The sequence below is a fragment of the Alligator sinensis genome, unplaced genomic scaffold (assembly GCF_000455745.1).
Source record: "Alligator sinensis unplaced genomic scaffold, ASM45574v1 scaffold846_1, whole genome shotgun sequence".
Lineage (NCBI taxonomy): Eukaryota > Metazoa > Chordata > Crocodylia > Alligatoridae > Alligator > Alligator sinensis.
In genome coordinates this window covers 810,819-824,292 of record NW_005842230.1, presented here as the reverse complement: position 1 = coordinate 824,292, position 13,474 = coordinate 810,819, and positions in this window count along the sequence as shown.

Genomic DNA, 13,474 nt, shown 5'->3' with positions numbered 1-13,474 from the left:
TCCCTAGCCCAAGAGGTAGAATGCCTTGTGAAATAGTTGCAAAGCTGAATAGGGCCAGCTTCTGCTCTCTACTAGCTCAAACATGATTTTTTAAAACAAAAACAGCAAGGCTCTAAAATTCAAAGGATGTTTAAATACCTAATAATGTATGCATACAACACAAGTATATGGCTAACTCTCTTGTGTACAAATCATCTGATTTACGGGTTTGTGTATGTAATAGTACTATTTGGCTCTAAAAACTAGTCTAGCAGTTAAAATAAATAAATAAAAAATAATGGTTGCTTCTTTCCATTGCCAAGGTTAACATGATGTAATGAAATGTTAATGTTTATCACACAAACAAAACATTTTTTTTCATGAATGCTTTAGTGTTAATATTGCTTCCTAGGGAGAGCTGGTCCTATAGGGCTTCAGATGTAGGTCCTGTAAATATAGCAGGAACTGTCTGCACAGAGATCCTAAGGATTGGTCCCTGTTCTAATGTAGATTATTTCTGTGTAATCTGAGATATTCAGCTATTTCTTATCCCTGATTTTTTAAAATCCATGTTACCAGATTTATTCTCATAACCCATGAGCCCCTGGCATTATTCACACTGAAGCTGTCTTCTGACAACTTAGACCTGTATGTCAACCACAGCTCACTCATTAGCAACTGCTGTCAAAGCACAAAAGAGTTGTTTGTTTATTTTTGGGAAGTAACAAAAGAGAACCCAGAAAAATACATGATACCTGGCATACATGCTTGTTTCCAAACTTTGTGTGTGGAAACCTGTAACTTCTGTTCCATGGAAATATTTCAGCTGAGCTGGTTTTGAATGAGTGGACTCTAGCAAATCCGTACTTGCCAATTTGTTAGTTTTAAAGAAAAGGGTTTATTTTTAAAGTTAGATTTTTGTCTATATATTAATCCAAAAGGAGGATTAGATCTATTTTCAAAAAAATCAATTTTTACTTTTATGTGGGGTCTGTTATGTTGTCACTGTATGTTGTGTTCAACTGCCCCCCCCCCTTCCCCCCCCCAAACTAGCAGATACTTGATTCTAGACCTAGCATCTTGAATCTACGGAGTCAAATTCACACATGCTCAATCTTAAAAACTAGGTTGGGAATATTTACATAGCAGCAGTTTTAGATCCCCACCCTACAAATGCTTGAAGGCATGAGTAACTGGCTGCATATGAGCTGAAAGGGCAATTATTCTGTGCAACTCTTCTTCTCTTACAAATATTTACAAATAGCTGTGGTTTAGAGAGAGACCTAATGTGTGTTTGTAAACTCTTGTATGTGGGTTTTCAGCCTGGCAGGACCTGATCCTGCAAGCTTTTATTGATTTAATACTACTTGTTATGCATATAAGCCACTTGTATAAATAAGTACTGGAGCAGGAAAGCAGTGGCTTCCGTGAATGTGAAGGTTTTTTTTTTTTTTTTTTTTTTTTAAAGGAAGTGTGTGGTGGGTGATTTTTTGTGTGTGCCCAGCAGCACTGGCTAGCACTGAAGGAGGGATATTTTCTTTCCTTCTCACAAATAAGGGATTAGATGGGCAGCTGTCCCAGCTTCATGTTGTGACTCTCTTCAGGACCTGGTGCCAGCTCTGTCACAGGTCCTTTTCTCTGCCATTCTCTGCCTCTTGTGTTTTGAGCTCACTGTTGTCTCTAATCAGCAGAGAAAAGTTTAAAAAAAAAAAAATCAAACCTCAAGAGTGGAAACAGCCTCTGACCTGACCTGGATCCTGCTTCCTGAAATCGCAGTTCTTTAGCATGAAGCTGTTCCAATATGGACCAACAGATTCAAGCTCTGTCAGGCACTGGCCCCTTTCCAGTTGGACTGGGATCTGCTGATCAAGGCTTCTGTGCTTTGTGTTCTTTAAAAGACATCTGAATCTGTTCTAAAAAATTCCCTCCTAGGTAAGTCTGAAGCACAGTAGTATAAGGATGAAGGGTATAGTTCTGTATCGTATTGTCTGTGCTGACCTATGTGTCTGTCTGAAGCCAAGCTGTGGAGCTGTCAAAATGCTGGGTTTATTGCAAGGTGATGAGTTTTGCTTTTCTAAGGCAGGGGAAGTTTTAATTGTAAAATCTGAACCTTTTGTGGGTGGTATTTTTAAGGTAGGATACTGCTCATTCCTATTCAGGTAAGAAATACTTGAAACGAGTGGAACTACTGCTATGATGTATACTTGCAGAACAAAATCCCTATTTGTTATCATAGACTACTGTCTTTGTGGTCCTTTCTTTCACCATTTTAACTGTCTTCTTTAAAACCTGTAATCTAAAGAAACAAAATGCTCTCCTCAGTATTGTTTAAATAGCACTGGGCCAACGTCTCAGCTGACGTAAATCATTGTTGGAGCTATACTTATTTATGCAAACCAGAATCTTGCCCCATCTCCTAGTGCCAAGGCATACAAAGGCAAGAAAGTGAGAACTAATGTTAAAATGTTTAAGCTCAGTTGGGTATTTCTTAGGTTTACACAGCTCTTCAGGCTGGTGAGCTGATACTAGTGTTACAGAAGTAATTATCCAAGTGAACATGTCAACCAAATGCATAAATCCAAATAGATGCTGTGCTTTGATTCACCCTCCTTGGATTGAAAACTTCATGCAGCATCAACTCAGTAGAAGTAACTGACAAGTGAAGTCATAGCCAATCAACTTTTCCACTAATAAACTTTTAAAAGTTGGCTTGTGTCATAAATTTCAGGAGCTGCCCTGAATGAAGAATCTCTTCATGGAGAATTCCCTTCTCTTTGCTGAGAATCAGTGTTCCTGGAGCCTTGATGCAGCTGCCAGTGAAGCATTGGCGACGCGTAGGGGGTGCATGGGAGTGCACATTCACCCCCTACAAAAAGGCACTGCCAACACTGTCGGTGGTGCCTGTGGGTGGTCGCTGCTCGGCACCCCCTTTCCCCTCACTGCCGGTGGACGGTCAGTGATTGCTGGTGGTCGCTCGTGCAGCCAGCAGGGTCTGCGGGTAGTCGCTGACCCCTGCCTTTGGTGTTTGTAGGAGCTCCCTGGTTACTACCGCCATGCTGTCGCTGCTGCCAGTGCTTCCGTGCCTCCCCAGCCACTGGGGGTATGCATTATTTATGCAGTGAGGCCAATGAAAAGCATCTCATTGAGCCTGCAGCCCTTGGCCAATTGCAGGGCCAACACCTATGAACACCTCTACCTGGGGATCTTCTCCAAGACTCTCAGGGAAGAGTTAATGTGACTCCTACTGTATTTCAGATCTTTACAAATAGTTTGAGAACCTAGTCCCAGACACTTAAAGTAGAAGTTATTAACTTATTCACCAAGGTGCTCATATTGCTGGGATTGTAGGATTAGCCTACATGTTGTTACAACATCATGGAAAGAATGTGCAAGGGGATCCACTCTTGTTATAACACAGCCTCTATACACCACTGTCAAGAGCTGAATTGTTACTTTGCAAATTACATATGAAGGCCCTACTCAAATCTGCAGGCTCTGCTGCAGAGTTGAACTTGGAGCAGATGAACTTGCATTTATTTGGATAGGTTCTAAAGTTTGTTCTCTCCCCCCTTTGAGGCTATAAATGCACCATTTTCTTTCTCATTAAAATCGACTGAGAGATAATGGCTATGTGGTTTAGGTTACCATGTCACTAAATTTTGTACATGTGGCACCTAAATCATGTTTTGTGTCTGCAGAATACATTTTTCAGTCAGGGGCTGAAATGTAAAACCTGCAAGTTACTAGCTCTCCACATGATGCGGAAAGGCATTTCTTCCTAATAACAAATCTCCTTCCTTTGATATCCAAGCTTCCTAGATGATATTCCAGCACTAAAGCCTCAGTGGGCAGCATTTTCACCCTTTTGTCATGCCCACCACTCAGGAATGGGAAGGAGAAAGGGGAAGCCTTTTCACTTTCATGTTACTTGACGTTTGATGTTGTGTATGGTACAGCCCAAAGTCTTTCAGATGTATGTAGATCCCCACAACACTGTGTATTCTACATCTCAAAGGGAATAGTCCTTTATCTGAAGGCAGAGTTGGGCCAAATAGGGAGGCAGCGGCCAGAAAGATGGAGAAAGGTAGAATGCATAAGGCCATGTGGCTATTCATGTGCTATAAGCTTGGAAAACTAAGGGGAGTTGAAAAGAAGAGGTTGGAAATAAATCAAGTGCTGCCAGGAACAGTGGCCTTGTGGTCTTAAAAGCACTAGGATTAAAGGGAAAAAGTGGATTCTAAAAGGCATGACTAAGTAGTTAATACCTCAACCCAGCATCACATATGCATTTTCGTAACACACACTCCTCCTTCATTCTAGTTTCTTTAAACTGAATAAAATGAAGTAGACCTTTTCCTTTTCTCTGTAATTGGATTAGGTAGAAGACCTGGGAAACTACAGGCCAGTTTAGCTTACTTCTATTCCAGGGAAAATCCTAGAAATATTCATCAAAGAGGCTACATGTGACAAACTTGCAGAAAGCATGATACTGAATGACAGTCAGCATGGCCTTGTCGCAGGCAGGTCTAGTCTGACCAACCTCATTTCTTTCTATGATCAGCTGACTCGTCACCTGCATGGTAGAGAAAAGTGGTTGACATCATATACCTTGACTTCCAGAAAGCCTTTGACCTGATTATCCCATGAGGTATTGATCAGAAAACTGGAAGATTATCGGCTCAACTGCAGGACTGTCAAGTTGGGTGCAAAACTGGTTCTGGGGTAGGACACAGAGTCCAAATGAATGGATCGGTGTTGTCCTGGTGAGATGTGGGCAGCAGTGTACCCCAGGGGTCGGTACTTGGCCCAATGCTATTCGATATCTTCATCAACGACCTGGATGAGAGGGTGAAAAGCCAAATGGCCAAGTTTGCGGGTGACACCAAGATCTAGGGTTGTGTGGACACACCTGCAGATAGGCTACAGACCTAGGCAGGCTGGCATGTTGGGCAGAACGGAACCAGATGAGGTTCAGCGTAGAGAAATGCAAAGTGCCGCATCTGGGAAGGAAGAGCCCCCAGCACTCCTACAGGCTGGGCAACGCTAACCTGACCAGCACTACAAATGAAAGGGATATGGGGGTAACAATAGACCCCCATTGGTGCAGCCACAGCTGGAGTATTGTGTCCAGTTCTGGGTGCCAAACTTCAACAAGGACGTGCTAAAGCTCAAGGGGGTCCAGAGAAGGGCCACCTGCATGATCGGGGACTTGCATGGCAAGCCATATGAGGAGAGGCTGGGGGATCTCAGACTCTTCAGCCTAGAGAGAAGAAGGCTGAGAGGGGATCTGATTGTGGTTTACCACTATATCAGAGGCGTACATGAGGGGCTTGGTGAACAACTGTTCACCAGGGCGCCCTGGGGGAAAACTAGAAACAATGGCCACAAACTCCTGGAAGATAGTTTCAGGCTGAACATTAGAAAAAACTTCTTCACAACTAGGGTGTCCAGACTATGGAACAAGCTCCCCCCAGAGGTGGTGCAATTGTCTACCCTAGAGGTCTTCAAGAGAAGACTGGACAGTCACCTGGCTGGGGTCATCTGACCCCAGATGTCTTTCCTGCTCATGCAGGAGGCTGGACCTGATGATCCTTCAGGGTCCCTTCCAGCTCTATGATTCTAGGTAGGTAGGTTAATAAACTATTGTGCCAATTTAGCTTGGCATATTGAGTCCAATATTGAGCCACCCTCTGCTTCTAATAACAAAATACATTCCTTTTTGAACAAGAGAATGATTTGATTTTGTAAAAATGTTAGCATTTATTCTTCATCAGACCTTGCGAGGTTGCTCTTGGATGCATTTGCTTTTGAGCACAATGGGAGCCTTGTTTCCAGCTTTATGGCAGCTATTCGCACAGCTTGTCTCAATGAATATTTTGTGAGGATTTTTTTTTTTTTTGAATTGTCAACATCCCATGCTTAACTTTTTTTTTTTTTTTTTTTTAATTTGGCAGGGGGTAGGAGGGAAGAGTTAATTAGTGCTGCCTAACCAAGAGCCCACTACAATATGATATAAAGTTAATATACTATACAACATAATATCTAAAAACTCTGCATGGGAGAGTATTTCTTTTTTAAGAAAGATCAACCATAAAAAATAAAAAAAACTGTTTGCTTTCCTTTAGTAAAGATGCAATAGTAGAAATGAGCCATTTCCTGGACCTTTTTCTTGTGAACATTTGCATATAGAATGTTTATTACTACATCAAAAAGGTCACTGTATAATTGGTTGTCCCTGTTTCAGTGAACTTGTCCTCCCACCCTGCTGCTGGCTGCTGCACTCTGTGGAGTATACCCAATTTGTTGTTGGGTTATGGTTCCACTGTAAAAAACCAATGATTCACAAGACTGAGCTGACACGTATAGTTATTATTTAAAATTGTTGTTCTTTCATTTTCCCCCCTCCCCCAGTAATTCCACTGCAAAGATTGCTGTTGTCTGAGCCCTTTTAGATGAGGTTTGAGAAGTGTTATGAAGAATGCAATGGCTTCCTTTAGGCTGTGTATCTTCCAAAGATGGTATAACATAAATTAGCCATGTTTTGTACAAATTGAGATGAATTCCTGTTTTATAGCTGAGAATTGGCTCAATCCAAAATCTAATTTACAATGTGATTCTGGGGAAGCATTTAATTACACACAAGGAGGAGAAAGGGAATATAAAAAAACAAACAAACCCTCAAACTAAAACACCATAAAAATGTGTGCTATAAAAATCCACATGGATTGAAACGGACAAAGTTTTTTAATTGGATATGGATATAGTTTTCCTTGATTCCCCTTCCTGTTTAAAGGAAAACAACTAGTGTATAATGTAAGCATCTTGAAGACTGCTTTCATCTTTCAGGACTGGCTTTGTATTCGAAGCAATTCATGTAATTTCTGATTCAAAGAGAAATCTGTTGTAAAATTCAAGGCTGTTTTGAATCCACCTTGATGTATTTTGCCTAATTTCCTATAAATTATTCCTCAATTACTCTTTCATTTCCCAAACAACTAACTATTCTATGCTACTGAAATAGGTATCTTTTTTGGTCTCTCTGAGCCTGGTAGTCATTTCAGAACTGACTTCAGGGAAGTTTTTACATCATTCTTTTGATTGGAGTTGGGTCTTACTTCTGTATTAACTCCCCCCTGCCTTTTTAAAGCTTACAGAAGGATAGTGAAATGTATATAGACTTGTCTGTGGTTGGAGGGGTCAGTGTAACAGAACCTGTTGTTTGAAAAGTGGGGTTTTTTGGGGGGGGGGTTTGTTTTTGTTTTTTTTTCTCTTTAGAATGGTAGCAAGACAAAATCAAAATGTGTCTGGATGCTTAGCAAATCAATTTGATCTCAGGTTAAACCTTTGTAAGTTTAAACTTGCCACGCATGATCTTGAATAATTGGCAACAGGAATTTGGCATCTTCCTGGCATGGCATACAGTTGTGTAGTTGTTTAATGGTGATCATTTGACTTGGAAACAAGCAGGTAGGGCTGAGTTCTCTTCCTAAACAACCCACATATGCTTTGACAGTAAATTGTACTCTAGAACAGTGGTCTCCAAATTTTTTAAGTAGGAGATCACCTTTGGCATTTAAAAGCAACCCAAGATCTACTGTGAACCACCCCCCCTCACCCAGCAGGTAAGTCTGTGGGGAGGGAAGGGTGGGGGCAGATCAAAGCAAAGGGATAAATTATTTGGGGGCATGCCTCCCCAGTAGGTAGGTCCCACCTGGCCAGGGCCCCACTCAACTTACCCCTGCTCTTGCCTCTGTGGCACTGTCCCTCACTGTGGCGGGGGGGGCTCTGTCTAGCTCCCACCCCTTCCCTCCCCCAGGGACTGATCTGCTTGGCTGGGGTGTGTGCGTGCATGCACGCAGGCACTCGGGTCCCCACCTCAGCCTCGGATCAACTCCAAGAGGCTCGGACATCTACTGGTGGATTGAGATCCACTCATTAGTGACCACTGCTCTAGAAAATGCTGTGCAAAGCCTGCTGTGTTCCTTACTTTGACTGTCACATGGTGTCCCAGGAGTCTGTGTACTTTTAAAAGTATAAACTAGAATGTGAACAGAGCTGGAACAGTAGGGGGAACATGCAAGAGGCTAGGAGGCATAGGATGTCTCAGCATGGGCTTCATGGCCTCAGACAGTTGCACATAGCAAAGGAGGGTGCCAGGCAACGAAGGTGCATCTAGGATAGGGTTGGGCAATTATTTGGGCTAGAGCAGGGATGGGCAATTATTTGGGCCCACAGGCCACATAGGGAGTTTTGCTGAGCTGCTGTGGGCCGGATCAGCAGCACCCACATGCTTCTTCCCCCCCCCCGGCAACAACTCACCAAAACTCCCTATGTGGGATGGGATAAAGGTAGTAGCCTTGTTGGTCTAAAAGTAAAAGCAGTCAGTGTGGTAGAGGCAATACCTTTTATTAGATCACTAGACAGTTTGCAACATTTTTTTTTCTTTATTTGCCATCTTTTGGACTTGTGTGCCCTTCCTCAGGCAAAGGAGAATGCAAAGATTGTAAAATTTCTCCTAGGTAGAAATTAGAATTCATATTGCACAGGAGAGGTGTGGGATAGGGGTGCTTGTAGGGCAGGGAGCAGTGTTCAGGGGCAGGACAGGATCACAGGGCACAGCCATGATCTATTCCCTGGATGTCCCTGTTCGCAGAACCAGGGTTCTGCCCCAGCCCCATGCCGTCAGCACCCTGTGATTCCAGGGCTTCCATGGAGACTGGCTGGGAGCTATATGGTAGGGTGCATGGCTGGGTGGATAGAATGGGGCTGTGGGTAGGCAGGAAGCTGTCTGGGGCTGGGTTGGGCATCTTGGGGCAATGAAAGTGCAGGGCCAGGGTAGGGCAGAGCCATGATCTGCTGTTTGCATGCCCCTGTCTGTGAAACTGGTACCCCTTGCAGGGGTGTGTGCGCAGTGGATCGTGGCTTTGCCCTGGGCCCCGGCCCTGTGCTGTCACTGACTCAAGATGCCAGGGTCTCCCCAGTCCCACATGCCTCTCTTGGATGCTGCTCCCCACCTGTCCATGACCCCATCCCAGCCTCCCAGCCAAGCATCCTGCTTGCATGTGTCCCACCTCTGGTAGCAGATGTGGGGTGGATGGGCTAGGGTACCTGGGCAGAAGGACTGGGTCTGGCAGCTGTGGCATCTGGGAGCTGCCGCTGCCAGGAAGTGGAGTCCAGCTGCCATGCTTCCCCACCCCTGCTGCACACCCAGGGGCAGCAGGATTGGTGCCTGGGCTGGCCCTTTCACCCCCCCATACTTGGGTTGGATGGGACTGAGACCCACTGTGGGCCACTTTTTGCCCACCCCTGGCCTAGAGGGCCACTTAGAGGGTTTGGCTGAGCTGTTGCAGGCTGGGTCAGCAACGCTCCCCTGCCCACAACAATTCATCAAAACCCTCGAAGTGGCCCCTGTGGGCAGGGTGTGATAAGTTGGGCAGATGGGATTGGACTGCAGGTGAGCAGGGAGCAGCATCCGGGAGTGAGATGGCAGGCAGAGCTGGGACCAGGGCTGGGATCACGAGGTGGTGACCGTGGAGCTGGGGCCTGGGGCAGAGCCACAATTTGTTCTGTGCACAAAGGATTGTGAGCAGCGTGACCTGGGAAGAGGGCAGAGGGTATGCCTGTGATGCTGCTTCTGCCACAGAATAGGCATGCATGGGCAGCCCAGTACAATGCGGCTGTGGAGTGGCGCGGGCTGATGGACTGTGACTACATTAGACTGTCCTGTGCAGTTGGGCTGTACCGCTTCTCAGCCATGCTGTACTGGGGTTGCCCACATGACCTTGTCCTGAGGTGGCAGGTAGCAGAGGCTGGGTCACGGATGTACGCTCCACCCCCGGCCCTGGTCAGGCAGGTCATGATCTATTGTGCAGGGAGTGGATTGCTGCTCTACCCTGGGCCCTGCCTCTGTACCGTCACCACCCCATGATCTTGATTCAGGTCCCAGTTTCAGCCCTGGCTGCCCATCCTGCTCCTGGATACAACTCTCCACCGACCTATGGCCCCATCCCATTTGCCTGGCCAGGCACACCCTGCTTGTGGGGACTCTGGGCTTGACTCCATGGAGACCCTTTGCCCGCTCAGTCTGGTGCTCTCAGCAGTGGGTGCAGGGTGGATGGACCAGGATGCCCAGGCAGTGGGGCTGGGGCTGGTGGCAGCAGCAACTGGGAAGAGCTGACAGGAAGTGGAACTGGACCACTGTGCTGCCCTAGCCCTGCCGAGCACCCAGGGGTCGTGGATTGGCCGCTTGTGCCATGGCCCAAGTGTAGTATTGCAGTGACTATAGTTGCTTATCTACTTTAATAATTACTTTGTTTATTTTGTTATTTCTCTTTTTATATAAGGAAAAGATTTGACCATTAAGATCAAATTAATCTTGTTATGATTTACTAACCATTAAGATAAAGTTATTTAATCAATCATTAATATTTGGAATTAAGCACCTATTTTAAATTTCTTATTGCTTAACATAACATGTATTTGACATTGGTCTCATGATTTTAGACATGTTTGACTCATGACTTTAGAACTTAAATTTAGTTATAAGGACAATGCTTGTGTAAGGGTTTGTGGCACATCTGGTAGATATGTCTGGCTTGTGTGGAAAGAGATAATGAAAGAATAAATGATGGACATATGTGCCAGCGACAGAGAAAAACAGGCCTCTTGCAGCAGGTGAAAATAGCCTTCTGTGGTTTAACAGTTAAGGGCTGCAGCCATGCCAAGTCAGCAGTAAAGGATTACCAAACACTAAATCATGCTCCATCTTAATGGCTGAAGACTGCAAGCGACGGCCCCTGAAGATTGCAGACCACAAAGTCAAAAGATCATGACCTACCAATCCCAACCTGCCAACAGGACAAGAAGGACGGCCTTTGCGTCTGACTCAGCAGAATCCATAGACTCTATGGACAGCTATTACTATAAAGAATGAACACAAAGACAAGGCTTTGCGTCTCTTCCACTGCAAGAAGGCGTTTTGGGTGCATCCAACAAGACCTGACTCCAACTCTCTTGGCCACCAGACTGACTTGGAGCAACTTTGAAACTTGGTAACACTTAAACCTTCACAGGACTGTCCAACTTCTGTGTGTGTTTGTCTCTTTTAAATGAATGAATAAATGCGTATGCATGAGAATGAGTAAAGCAAATAACCTTATTGTTTATTCTTTTCATGTAGCATGTTTTATGTTCCAATAAATGTGGCATTGTGTTTTATCCCCTGATAAGATTCTGGCTTGTTTTAATTCCTACTGTATACCCTGTGCGCGCAACACAGGCTGCTTCCCAAGCCTAGGCTAGGTGGGGCTGAGGGACCCACCGTGGGCTAAATAGAGTCCATTGGTGGGCCAGATCCTGCCCGTGGGCTGTATTTTGCCCACTTCTGATCTAGGAGAATGCATGAGGGGCTCTTTTTCCTCAGACCCAGTTGGCATGGACATGCCTAGGTCCACTTAGACTGGTATTGCTTGCCAGAGAAACTCAGCCAGGACTTGAATTAATTCCTCCTGTGCAACTGAATACTTTGCAATTATTACTGTATCATCTGTTGTCCAAGAATGTCAAAGAATTTATGAAAGTACATTAATTAAGGCTTATACCATCCATATGAGGTAGTAACATTTGACTGAGATGAATGACATGAGACATAAAAGCATCATATTACTTGCTGAAGATCACCTAGCAAACTAGGATTCAACCTGAGTCTAGAATGCAGCCATCCTGACTTTCATTTTGAATTAATATTTTCAATTTTGTCTTAACGGGGATTTATACCTGCAAGATGCTGAGCCTTGAGGTCCTTAGCACTTCTCAACTTGAACTAATGTCTAGTACTTGAGGGTGCTTGCTTTTCCATGAGTACTCATAATCTGCCAGGATCAAGCATGAATCATTGGAAGTTCAAGAGGGAAGTAGAGAAGCTGGAAAGAGTCCAAAGGAGGGCCACAAGAATGATTAGAGGTCTGGAGAACTGACCATATGAGGAGAGGCTGAAGGACGTGGAACTTTTCAGCCTGGAGAAGAGAAGTCTCAGAGGGGACTGGTGGCAGCCTATAAGGGGCAAACATCAGGAGCCAGGCAAATACCTGTTCACCAAGGCACCCCAGGGGAAGACTATGAATAATGGTCATAAACTGGTAGAGGATCGCTTCAGGTTGGATATTAGGAAAAACTTCTTTACGGTTTGTATGTCCAGAGTCTGGAATAGACTCCCCACAGAGGTGGTACAATTGCCTTCCCTGGGGATCTTCAAAAGACAACTGGATGCACACCTCGCTGGGGTCATCTGACCTCATCAGTCTTTCCTGCCTTGAGTAGGGGCTGGACCTGATGATCTCTGAGGTTCCTTTCAGCCCCTAACTTCTATGAATTAACCCAGCATCCCAGCTTGGCCACTACAGTCCATGTTGCTGCAGCTTCATTGCTGTTGGTGTGCAAACAAGCCAGATTTAAAGCTATGTTCATGTGCTGGAAACACAGCTTTTAATTGCAGTGTAGACATGCTGCGTAACTTGCCTTGCATGCAAACCTACACTAGCTTCTGGTTCCCAGAGGGCAACTGCTTCATTTATTGACTCTTAAGAGGGACCAGGAAGAGACCTGGCCCGGTGCCAAATTGTCTTTATCAAAGTGTTGCAGCTTCAATTTTGCATGAGAAAAATCCCACCAATGTAGCATGTCTTCCCGAGACTGAACATCTGTTTGCATACTGAGAAAAAGACTTGGAAGGCCATGTATATAAAAATAGTATCTAATGATGTCTACTGTAATAAGCCACATGTATACTTAACAGAGATTTGCCCCCAATGGGGAAATTCGGTAAAAACCGATATAATGCAGCTGGGCAAAAGAAGCCTTTATATGCAAGTGATTTTTGTGCAGCGAGCAAGAGAGCTTCTTACAACAGAAGAAAATTCTTTCAGCTTTTGCTTGCTTTATGATGAGGAAAAATGAATCTGTGATGGCAACCTTGTCTTCAATATTGTATTCCATGTATGGAAACTGGAAACATGCAGAAGTCAACAAACCTTACTGGAAGATTTTAAGAAAAGGAACTTCTGCATATTCAGGAACCATAGGAGGAAAAAATAACAAATTTGCATGCTATTCACAGCAAATTACCACATGACTTTTCCTGTCTTCTTGAAATTTCTCTGTGAATGTACTGCAGAGGCAGAACTCGGAGTTCGACATGGCTCTAATTAGTGTCTGAGAAGAGAGAGCACGTTTGTGTGTCAGTCTGAAAAGCGTGCCTTCAAGGTTTCAACTCTGTTAATCTTGGATCTGATTTCAAATTGGCTGACTTGCAAAACAGCCCTTTTAACTTGGATATTGCTTTCGAGTGGCTGCTGTCAAAATAGTAGAAAAGATAAACAAAAAGTCATATATCTAACCCTGTAGTTTCTGCAAAAGCTACTCTAGCTGCAGCATGGCTGACTGTCTTATAAATGATATGCCACAGGCATCCAGCTGTGTAGATAGATATAAGGCTCTT